At 38.4% G+C, this 12,692-nt stretch overlaps 1 protein-coding gene across 2 annotated transcripts in view; it reads left to right on the top strand.

Annotated features, from left to right (window-relative positions):
• Positions 1–12,692, top strand: part of LOC138526328 (sodium/hydrogen exchanger 4-like) — a 794,744-nt gene that overhangs the window by 637,882 nt on the left and 144,170 nt on the right. The window lies entirely within an intron of this gene.

Raw genomic sequence — 12,692 nt, 5'->3', positions numbered from 1 at the left:
CAATGCGATCGTATGAGAAAAATAAACGTTCCTGATTGCTGTGGTCACATCATCCTCTGAGGTTCTCCCGATTTTTCGCATTTGTACTTATAATATGAAAGTAGTCAAATTGTTCCCATCTACTATTATGACCTATCACTTACAACCTCTCTGATATGGACAACACAGCTTAAAAAAAACAAGGGAATTTCAGGAACTGAAAATTGTACTCACTTGCGAAGCAGGTTCAACTAACAGACTGTAAATAACATATAAAGGCTGCACATAGTGAAATGAAATGCACACATGCACTGTGTTGAGATATGAAAGGAGATTACTTCGACGAAAGATGCAAAATGAACATGTACATTAACATCACTGCTTAAAACACACAAAGTTACTAACTTCTTCCTTTTACAATTGCAATGAAGACTATTCTCCTGAAAATCAACAGCATCTACACTGCAAACAACATATCCGAAGAAATCTGGTGATTCCGCAAAAAAAGTAAGTACAGTACCACCTTTATATTCTTACTGTTCCTCAAAGAGACTGTGTAGGTTATTTATGTAATTTGCGCACCAAAAAAACATTGATTTCTGAACCATTCTACCCACAAATCCCCATTTATTAAACAAAGAATAACAGGCAGAATGGCACACAAATCCCTGTGTTTTTGGAACACAAATAACATACAGAAGCCTTAGAATGTTAGTACTACAAAACAAATAGCTGTTTTCTATTTTATACCATTACGTTTACTATTAATGCTTCTGCTCATCACTAGCTCACTTTCTAATCTCGTCTGAAGCACAGTGTAGTAATATACAAACAGAAAAATAGCCTTCCCATTGTAACTGCCCAATGCACATTCACACACCACCACAAACAGCTTCCCCATCAAACTTATGCATGCATGTACACAGCACACATACATTGTAAAATAGACCAAACCATGCCTTCTTTTCTTTCAACAGACCCCAAATAATGCCTACCAAAAAGCAGGTCCGTAGAAAGGAACACAGAAATAGAGCAAATTAAAATAAAAGTTTCCTAAGTAAACATCCATCTCCAGCAGAGTTTGTACAGAACGTTGAAAGTCCTTCAGAATCTAATAAGAAGAGGAGCGAAATCATCCTCATCCCTTAAAACCTACTGTAGAAAAATAATCCTACAAGCTCTCGTAGACAGTGCAATCCTTCTCAAAAGCAAGTTATTTATTTTAGTGTTAAATAGGATGAAACCACTTACAAAACTGAGTGCTAAACTACAAAAGAAACTTCTCAATAAACGGAATGTCAACAAAAATAACTTCTTAAATATGTATGGAGGTGAATGGAGTCACACAACAACCACAGAACCATATTTTAATGAAGAAGCATACAGACAAAATCAAACAAACACAATTGCCATAGCAGTGGACGAGGGAATGAGAATATCAATTATACCATCATGGAACAAGAAACACTGCTTACAAAAGTATCCCCTGAAAACTCAGAATTACCTCTCCAATCGACTAAACCAGACCGTCCAGTATACAAATGGCCATGCACGTCAATGTGTGACAGTCCTAAGAAATCTTTCAAATCTTTACGTCAGTTCCTCAATCAGTATGTGAAAGGTAAAGACAAATTCAAAATGAAAGTGCTGCAAAATATGGATATCTGTCCACTGCGCAAATACACAGGACTACAAGTTCATTCATTAGCCTGCATTTCAGGACCTATTTGCAAAAGCACCTTCCACGATATCAAAAGGATATGAATACATCATTCAAATGTAAGAAATCTAGTGTATAAACTGTACTATGCTAAAAGTCTATCTTTAGAATTAGTCAGTTTAAATAACACTCTTCTGCATGGTACACCCAAATACCTACAAGAAGAAATCGAATGTATCCAGAGAAAATATTTTGGAAGTGAAAGCCACTTACAAAATGCAATAGATTTAGAGCAGACTAGCAACAATTCTGCACATAGCAACCTTCTATTACACACATACAAAAAAGAAATACTAAAATTTAAAAGTACATCGGCTGAAGTACCAAACCATGTGTGTGTGTGTTGCCGCAGAACGTTATACAAAAGGAACACAACAACTATAGACGTAACATACAAAATAGAAGACAATGAAGATTCCAAATGTTTTGAATTTGCTCTCTACCATTTAGCAGAAAACAAATGCCAAATAAGTGATCCCCTAATATGTTGCAGTTACTGCACTACAAACCTTCATGTGCTATCACAAATAATTTGGTATTATTCCCACTACCAAAACCCCTGCAACAACTCAATTTGCATGAGAGCATCATAATTCAAACAGTTCACTCATTTCAAGCAATAATACACCTTCAACCAAAAACAGCAAAATTACCTCCCTCTGAATTGGTGAAAGGCATTTGTGGCAAAGCAGTTTATTTGCCATTAGATCTGACACACAATGTGCACACTCTAGGAGTGCAACGCCCAATAGGGCAATCTTTAATTGTCTTAAGAAATGGTGTACCAACAAAAGACAAAAAAAAAATGGCACCAACTAGCGGACTTACATAAAGTTAGACAAGCCTTGCAATATCTAAAAGACAATAACAAATACTATAAAGAAATACATATTGAAGAAAGCTTAATGGAAACAACTGAAATAATTCAAGAGTCATCAGAACCTGGTCAATTTGAACTTCTGGATCCCGCTGCAGTATCCACTCTTTTGGACCATTACACAATGCATCCATTGCACTCTAATGAGAGCATAGATGATGCACTAGAAAATTACCAAATGCGACAAACCAAAGGGTCACCAGTGAGCATATGGGGAAAACGTATAAATGCACGTGCTTTTCCACTGCTATTTCCTACTAGCAAAGGCGGAAGATAGGATGATAGACCCACTCAGATTACGGCATCAGAATACCGCTCATTACAAATGTATTCTCAAGATCCCAGATTTAGACAAAATGTGGAATACATATTACACCTACTCTTTGAAAGTGTACTAGCAACCCTATGTTACAGAGTTGCACACATATTGAAATCTGGAACCCACTTTCAAAATATGTCAGCTACGCAATTAATACAAAAAGTGCAAGAAAAAGATGAGATTTTACAATCAAGTATAACAAATCTGTTTGCAAACATGCGTGGTATGAAAGAATACTGGTTCTGACAGCATAGAGATGTATGTTTTATGATCAGAAACCTTGGACCACCCACTTGGTTTGTTACATTAAGTAGTGCAGAGTATGCATTGGAAGGTTTACATGACTTCCTACGCATATCAAACAACAACAAAACCAACATAGATATACTAACACCTGGAGAACTTTGATCTCTAGATGTTGTTAATGTGTCAAGATATTTCCATCATCGTTTCATTGCTATGCTACACTTTATTTGTAATAAAACTGTTCCTCCCCTCGGAGAAGTGCAACACTTATTTTGGAGAAAATAATACCAAGCCAGAGGAGCACCACATATTCACATGCTTTTCTGGATCAAAGGTGCACCTAAATTTGGTCAGGACAGTGATGCCACTGTTTTGCAGTTCACCCAAAAATATGTCACTTGTGAAATCCCTTCGCAACGGACACATAGTGACCTTCCTAGACAGATTTTACATTTTCAAATACACAAATGTGGCAAATATTGTCATTGCAAATACAAAAGCAAAGGGAAATACTACACCAAATGCCGCTTTGGTTTCCCTAGACCAGTTACAGAAACAGGTGAAGTGAACAACTTCATGTCTTCAGTTCGACATAGTGTTAAAGGTAAATCACCTAAGAACATGTATTACATCAAAAGAAACAGAAGAATCAAAATATATCAATGATTACAATGCAATCATTGCCCTCTTATGGAATGCAAACATAGATGTGCAGTACATTGCAGACAATTCCACTGCAGTTGCAAGATATGTTACAGCCTACTTAACAAAAGCAGAAAAACAGAGCATCAAGAACTCTGAAATGACCTATCATCAGACAAAACACTATCTGAGAAATTGTACAGCCTACGCATAAAAATGCTCTCTCATAGAGAATATGGCGCCTATGAAGCTGCAGATCGTTTAACCGGTACTGCTTTGTGTGGAAAATCAGAAAACATAGAATGGCTAAGTCTTGGTCCTGCTAAATCTACAAAAAGAGTTCTGAAATCATATGAGGACATAGAAACAATTGCCAAAAATTATCCCAACAGCCAAGACATTTTAAAAAACAATGTACTGGACACATACTATCTGAACAGGAGTACCACTTTGGAAACCATGTGTCTATACCACATTGCTCAAAACTTTGCATACAAAAATAATAAGAAACCCGAAGAAAGTTAGAAATAGAGTGACAGATTGTGAAGGCAGCTTAGTGAAACTTAACTAACGAAGCTTAATTAATCATGTCTAATTGTCATTAAAAACTCCTCAACAGAAAGAACTATATTACATGTCCCTGCTACAACTTTTTAAACCATGTAGAAAAGAGGAAGTGATACTAGATAAATTTGACTGCTATGAAGATGCTTTCAAAGCAAATGAAAGCACTAACACTGATGTGAACTTTACGCAGTACAAAACAATGTTGCACAATGAACAGCAACACGAAGAAGAACTTCAGGCCCAACTAGATACGTCCGATTCCGACAGTAGTCAACCTTCTGTAACAGGAAGTCAAGAACCTCTAGGACAGCCACTAATAGCGAATGAGGCAGAATTAGCTATGACAGAAGTGTAAAACACCATGTGTCACTATGAAGAACATATAGAAGACTTAACTGTACTACAATCAAAACTTAACAATGATCAGCGCACCATTTTTGAAGAATTAACAAAAGAAATTGCACATGGTGTACAACACAAAAATAAAGAATGTGCCTGCCAAAATTACAAAACTATACTGCTGTATGTCAGTGGTGAAGCTGGGTCAGGAAAAACATTCTTAATCAAAATCATCAGCAAGTTCCTTCAAGAATTGACAAACAAAAAACTGTCAGCTGTTGTAACTGCCCCACAGGTTTAGTTGCCTCCAACATAGGCGGTGTCACTTTACACTGATTACTACTCCTTCCAGTAGAACACCAAAACAAATTAGACTATTACAAACTTTCTGCAGAAGCTGCAATGGAACTACGCAGAGTATTAAAACAAATGAAAATGCTACTAATATACTAATAGATGAAGTGAGAATGGTCTCATACCAAATGTTGGCTTTGATTCACCTCAGATTGCAAGAAGAACTCAAAATAAACTACGAAGAACTCTTTGCAGGGAAACACATTATCGTTTTCGGAGATCTTCTACAATTGATACTAGTGAAAGGTGAACCTATTTTTAAAACCTTAGGACACAAACTGTGCCATAAAACTGTTGGCAGCATAGGAAATATCAACCTTTGGCAACATTTCCAATACAGAGAATTAACAGAAAACATGTGTCAATCTGCAGATCTCACTTACGCCAACATTTTAAAAAGTGTTAGAGTTGGTGTACTATCTCAAGAAGCACAAGCAATATTGAAAAACTGGCACATTCATGCACTTTATGGCGATAACGCATGTGCTACAGATGTTATGGAACAATTAGCCCACAAAAATGTCAATTGTATGGCCTTAATGCCAACTCTTGCAAGCTGTTTCAAATTCAATCAAACAATGTTAAAAAAAGAAATGCAACCAATAATGGAATTTTGCTCCACAGACAAACTGGACGTACATGGTATGACACTGCCCATGTGTCAGCAAGCCACAACAAGACTAAATACCTTAGAAAATTCAATCTCCAACACAGCTGGGTTGGAAAAAATATCAAAATTATCCTTAAATTGTAGGGTAATGCTTAAACGTAACTTGATGCAGAGCAAGGGCTAGTTGACAGGGCACTAGGTACAGTTGTTGGCTTTCAAACATACACACGTGACAACAACATTCAGTTTTTAAATATTCACTTTGACAAACTTTCAGAAGTGAAACGGATAGGGCGCTCAACAGCTCGATTCCTTCACTTCAAAGACATGTATGTACGTAGAAAACAATTTTCTCTAACTCTTGCATATGCAGTCACCATTCATAAATCCCAGGGTCTTACCCTAGACAAAGCATTATAGATATAGAAAACACAGTCTTTAAAGAAGGCATGAGCTACGTAGCACTATCACGCTTACATACACTTGACCGTCTATCACTAATCTACTTTGATGCAAGTAAAGTGAACTCTGATATTCCTTGCATTTTAGAATACAATACACTGTGTTCACTGTACACCCCCCATCTGAAATCATATCCTGTTCCACAAAAAGGAACACGCGGTAAAAGAAAACTAATTGAAACAGAAATGCAACAGAATCTGACGGCAAATCCTTCAAAGAAAACAAAAGAAGCTAAAACTTAATCAAATACCACAAGCAAAGAAGAACCTATTAGGGAAAGTAAATCAGGTACTTCTTCAAAAAAGAAACAGAGAAAGAACTATCTGGTCCATTCAAATTTTCAAATGAAACTGGTGTAAATTGCTGTTTCGAGCTGTTGCTAATGTAGCAATTAATATTCTATTTCAATTGCCACCAATTGTTAACACTATTTACTTACACCAGTACAGACCAATTGTGTTTGCAAATGTTAGTCCTTCATAGAAACACAACAAACAATCCTGACAACACATATAGTGTTCACAGAATAAGAGAAGAATTGGTCTGCTGTGCTGGAATGGTGCGATTCACTATAAACTCACAAGAATATCCACAAGAATTTCTAATGTACTTACTACAAGTACTGGAAAACAAAAACATACCTATAAATGAAATCCTCCAGATTTCATACATGTGGAAACATACATGCACTCTCTGTAATAATGTGACACAGGAACAAATCCCAAATGAGCGATATGTGTATGTATCCATACCTAATTGTGAATCCATCCCATTTCAGCAACTTCTACAGAATGCAAACCATGGCAGATTATGTACTATCTGCAATTCAGATAATCGCTCCACCTTACTGATACAAACACATAGTCACTACATAATACTTATGCTTCTATGTTACAATGTAGGTGGTACCAAAAACAACTGCAAGCTGACTGGATTCACACACGGTCAAGTGTCTCTTGGTAAGAAAATCTTTACAACAATAGGTATAATCTACCATGCAAGAGCCACAACCAATGCAGGTCACTACACTGCATATATTAAAAAAGAAATGTGGATGGTTCGAATGTAATGTTTATACCATTACTCTAAAGCAGAGATTGCCAGCTGATCTTACAAATGTGCATTTAATCTTCTTAAAGGCAAAATTTAATAACTAATGTGTACTTCAACATTAACAAAAATTCAAGTAAAAGACTATAAACAGAATACGCCAACAGGTATCTAACTGTCCAAGAGTGTATAATAACCACACATATAAATGAATACCACAGATCCGTAACAGAAACTACACAGTTAGAATACGCCAACAGGTATCTAACTGTTTAAAAAATCTGCAACAAGCCAACATACATAACATTAATCAGAATAAACAAGTAAACACTCAAAGGAAACAAAGACATAATTTTTAGCATAGCAAAGAAAGGTTCTTTTTAATCTGACAAGGATTTTTTTTTCCCAGACCCAAAGATTTGAAAAACATACACAGAAACTGAGCAAAATGTACAGTACACTGGTTTGTAAACTAAATATGAGGGGAAAAAAGCTAAAATGTCTATTGTACAATATAATAAGTCTTTATAAAATACAAACACTAACATGCTCTTTTCTTTTATCAGAGAAATTAAAAAAGGATATTTCCGCCAAGTACTAAAGTCATGTAAGAAATATATCGAATCTCAACAACAAAGTAAACAGTAATTATAATTTCACACCTGTAATACATATTCGAATCCATACGTCTGATCTATGGCAGTAATATGGTGCTGTGGCTGTAGGCAGGGCCTAGAGTCTTGGATGCATAACCTACGACCTACACCCTGCGGCCAAGCAAACAAGACTGTAGGTCCTACCCACAACCATCGCAGCATATCAAAAGCATGGTGGCTTATAACTTCACTGCTAACTTTGGTCTTGGGTGCATAGTCTGCGGCCATGCACCTAAGACTCTAGGTTGTGCACACAACCACCGCACTGCAACACACCCATGCTGACTTATAGCCTCAGCGCTTAAATCTCCAGTCTTGTGTGCATGGCCTTTGGCCATGCACCCAAGACTCTAGGTCCAGCCCACAACCACCACAGCATATCACACCCATTGTGGCATAAAACTTCACTACGTATAAATTTGGTCTTGAGTGCATGGCCTTCGCCCATGCACACAAGACTCTAGGCCCTCCCCACAAACACCTGATTGATGTGTGATACTACGGGTGTATCTATTTCTGTGATATGCTGTGGTGGTTGTGGGCATGGCTTAGAGTCTTGGGAGTATGCACCCAAGACTCTAGGTCCTGGCCACAACCACCACATCATATCACACCTATTGTGGCTTGTAACTTCACTACGTATACATTTGGTCTTGGGTGCATGGCCTTCGCCCATGCACCCAAGACTGTAGGCCCTCCCCATAACCACCTGATTGATGTTCAATACTACGGGTGTATCTATAGCTGTGATATGCTGAAGTGGTTGTGGCCAGGGCCTAGAGTCTTGGGTGTATGTCCATAGATATTTGAATGTATGGGTGTACAGTGGCTTATAACTCCAGTGCTTATAAGTTTGTTCTTGGGTAAATGGCCTGCGGCCATGCACCCGTGACTTTACAACCTCCCCACAATCATCTGAGCGATAAGTGATACTACGGGTGTATCCATTGCTGTGATATGCTGCAGTGGTTGTGTTCATGTCCTAGAGTCTTGGGAGTATGGCCTACGGCCTACGCCCTACGGCCATGCACCCAAGACTCTAGGCCCTGGCCACAACCACCACAGCATATTACACCCATGGTCGCTTATAAATCATTAGCACACCAATAGAATAAAACATTTTAACTGTAGCATGTACTCAATTTGCACCCAGGACTCTAGGCCCTGTCCACACCTACCAGATACATAATCGATTGTATGGGTGTGATGTATGAATGTGATATGCTGCAGTGGTTGTGGGCAGGCTCTACACTCTTGGGTGTATGGCCTACGGCCTGCAGCCATGCACCCAAAACTCTACGTCCTGCCCACAACCACCGCACTATATAAAACCCATGGTGCCTTATATTTTCAGTGCTTATAACTACTCTAGGTCCTGGCCAGAACCACCACAGCATACCCGCACACATTGTGGCTTGTAACTTCACTACGTATAAATGTGGTCTTGGGTGCATGGCCATAAGCCATGCACCCAAGACTCTAGGTCTTCTCCACAACCACCTGATTGATGTTTGATACTACGGGTGTATCTATAGCTGTGATATGCTGCAGTGGTTGTGGCCAGAGCCTAGAGTCTTGGGTGTAAGGCCATAGATATTTGAAGGTATGGGTGTGCAGTATATAAAAACCATAGTGGTTTATAACTCCAGTGCTTATAACTTTGTTCGTGGATGCACCCAAGACTGTAGTCCCTGGCCACAACCACCGGAGCATATCACACCCATGGCGGCGTATAAATCAATAGTACACCCATAGAAACAAACATTTTAACTACGGCATGTACTCAATTTTAATGTTCGCTAACACCACGCGTGTCCTTAGAACAGTTTCAAGTTGCCTGCGCACAGCACGGACTGATGTACTATCCTTATGAGACACCTCATTTTTAGTACTTACAAACATCCCGGACAAGGCGGGCATAGGGAATACATCATTAACACCTGCCGCCTAAACAAATACAATATTTCACCCATCTCTTACTCTCTGAACCTCCCCAAGTACTCTGACACACCAAAAAAGTTTCTGAAACAGCATTTCGCCTCTGGTGGTAGCAGCGCTGTCGGCGGATCCAAGATGTCTGGCGCATCCAAACAATCTGACGCACATCACGGCTCACTGCAGCCAATCGGCGGAGACGTCGTGTGTCCGTGGTCATGACGCCAGCCCCTTAGCCAATCGGTATCTTGTCCGCGGAGCGAACAGTGAAGTGTGACCACGGAGCAGACATAGATATCACTTATTTTTTTAGACCTACTTTTTGTCACCAGATTTACAAAAGCACGCTTTCGGGACCAAGCCCCTGCCGCAAATTTGGTGAAAATCCGTCCAGCGGTTTGGCCTGTAGGCATGCGCAAAGTTTTCCCCCATTCAGTCTATGGGAAAAAAAGACGTTTTGGGACCCCCCTATAACTCCCCCCCCCCCGCCCGGACCAAACATCACCAAACCTTGCAAAGTTTCAGAGTGGCCTATATACTTTTTTTTCAAAGTTTGGTGAGGATTTGTCCAGGGGGAGCAGAGTTATAAGCCGCCCAAAAAGTGTTCTTCCTATAGAACAATGGAACAGCAACTTAACCATGACTACACAGCTACTACTGTGGCTGTGTAATATATATATATATATATATATATATATATATATATATATATATATATATATATATATATATATATATATATATATATATATATAGTATGTTTTTGTATTTGTTGGCTGTGAATTACAACTTTTCAATATATGATTAAAAAGTGCAAAATGTGCAAGAAAGGCAAGCAAAGGAAATAGGATTAACAATAATAAAAAATTAAAAAAAGGCAAAACCAGAGAAATAGAATTACTGCTTATAACATTTAGACCAAGATAAAAACAAGTTTGCACAGTATTTTTGAAAACATTTGATAATAAATAAGACTACTTGACCCCTCTTTACATTTAGTGCATTCCTCTCATGTTCTAATCCAGTCTCAAACAAAGTGTTTTTTCTTGGCCCTGGAGGGATCATTTACCAATAATTCTAGGTCAATGTCCGCCCATTGCATCAACACCTGATTTTAAGTTACCCAGGATCTCAAAGATTCATGAATTTGTGGTTCCAAAAGCTGCGCTAGTACAAAAAATAAGGAAGATTTTGAGTTAAAGTTATCAAAACACTTTCTGTACAGAGCTAAAACAAGCCATTCAACCATAGCTCTCAATAACGGTAGGCCCAGTTTAAAACAAATGAGTGTATGGGACAGCTCTTGAGCAATGGCAGGACTTGCTTCCAATATAGACGTTCCAGTTTCTCCCAATTCGGCCTATCATTTGTTAATTGGGACTCAGCTCCATATAGCACCACGGGAGAGACGTTTTGCTTATAAAAAGTAATGACTGGCACTACTGAGAATGCACAGTATTTCCTATATACTATTGAAGCCTGGGCAGCCATAGTCAGCATTTTCTCACGCACAACCAATTTATAAGGGGTTGGAATCGAATGTTAATTTACATTTACCCCTAAATATGTGTATTCTTTGAGTAAAGTTTTAGGATTATTATAAAGCTTACATTTTCTGTCTGAGATTCACTAGGCGTGAAGATAAGAATGTTAGATTTCTTTACTTTAATCTGTAGATTATTTTCAGTAGCATTGTGTTCCAGTGCCTGGAGTTTCTGCTGCAACCCTACTGGAGTTTTATCTAGCAGAACAATGTCATCCTCATAGAGGAGCCATGATATTGGGGTTGAGCCTATTTTGAGAGGGAAGTAACTGACTTTGGAGAGACGGCTACCCAGATCACTAATAAAGAAATTAAAGAGGGCCGGGCCAGCATGCATCCCTGTTTTAAGTCCCCAGAATGTCAAGATTGGGGATGTTAGAAGTCCTGGTCTGTTTAACTTAACTTGTATATAGGTTTCTGAATACAGTGAATAATTAAGTTCAGGAAGTAATCTGGACAGCCTACTCTTTTCAATTTTGTCCAGAATAGGTCTCGCAAAATTGAGTCGAATGCCATCTCAAAATCAATAAATGCCACATATACCTTCTGCCCAGTTTGAAGGACTCTATTGTTTATATATATTAAGATCACACGATTTTGAATAGTTCCCAATCCTCAGACAAACCCAGACTGACAGACATCTAATTCCCTTGATCAGTTATCCATTTCCTGAACTTATGTAATAGTAATTGTGCAAACGATTTACCTGGGGCATGCAACAGGGCCATCGGGCAGTAATTTAATGGGATATTTCTATCTGCCGTCTTGAAAATATGGATGATAAGGGAATGTTTCCAGGTTTGAGGGATTCTTCCATCATGGAGCACCTTTTTAAAAATAAGCCACAATATGGAAGCCCATTGCTCGGTATAGACTTTGAGCATTAGATTGGTTAGCCCATCTGGACCCCGAGCATGGAGGAGGACAATCTCTTAATTTCATATAAAACATCATCCCTTTGAAATGAGAACTTCAGCAGGCAATCAGTTGGTACATATTGAAACTGGTGGTGAGGCTGTAATAATTCAAACAGTTTACTGAAATACACAGCCCATTCCTGGTCTTGACTGGCACTTGTCATGAGCTGGGATGAGATTGTTAGGAATTAGTTTCTGGTAAAACCATATCTGGATACTATTTTTAGAACTTATTGCCGCCAACATTGCTTCTCCATCATGCTTCATGAGCATAATTTTATGCATTTTAAGCCAATTGTTATACCTTTGTTTTAGCTTTGTTAACTGGGCTCGGTTAAAAGTAGTAGGGGATTTCAGTAAGGCCTGACATTTCCTTAGTTGTGACTGTCTTAGTTTTACATCTACATCAAAAACATGCTTATGTTTAAAGTCTGGGCAATTTACCGAGACCGTTGTCTGGATTAAAAGGTTTAGAA

This window comes from Ambystoma mexicanum, chromosome 7p (assembly GCF_040938575.1).
Source record: "Ambystoma mexicanum isolate Mex_15411 chromosome 7p, UKY_AmexF1_1, whole genome shotgun sequence".
NCBI lineage: Eukaryota > Metazoa > Chordata > Amphibia > Caudata > Ambystomatidae > Ambystoma > Ambystoma mexicanum.
This window is presented reverse-complemented; position numbering and strand designations above follow the sequence as displayed.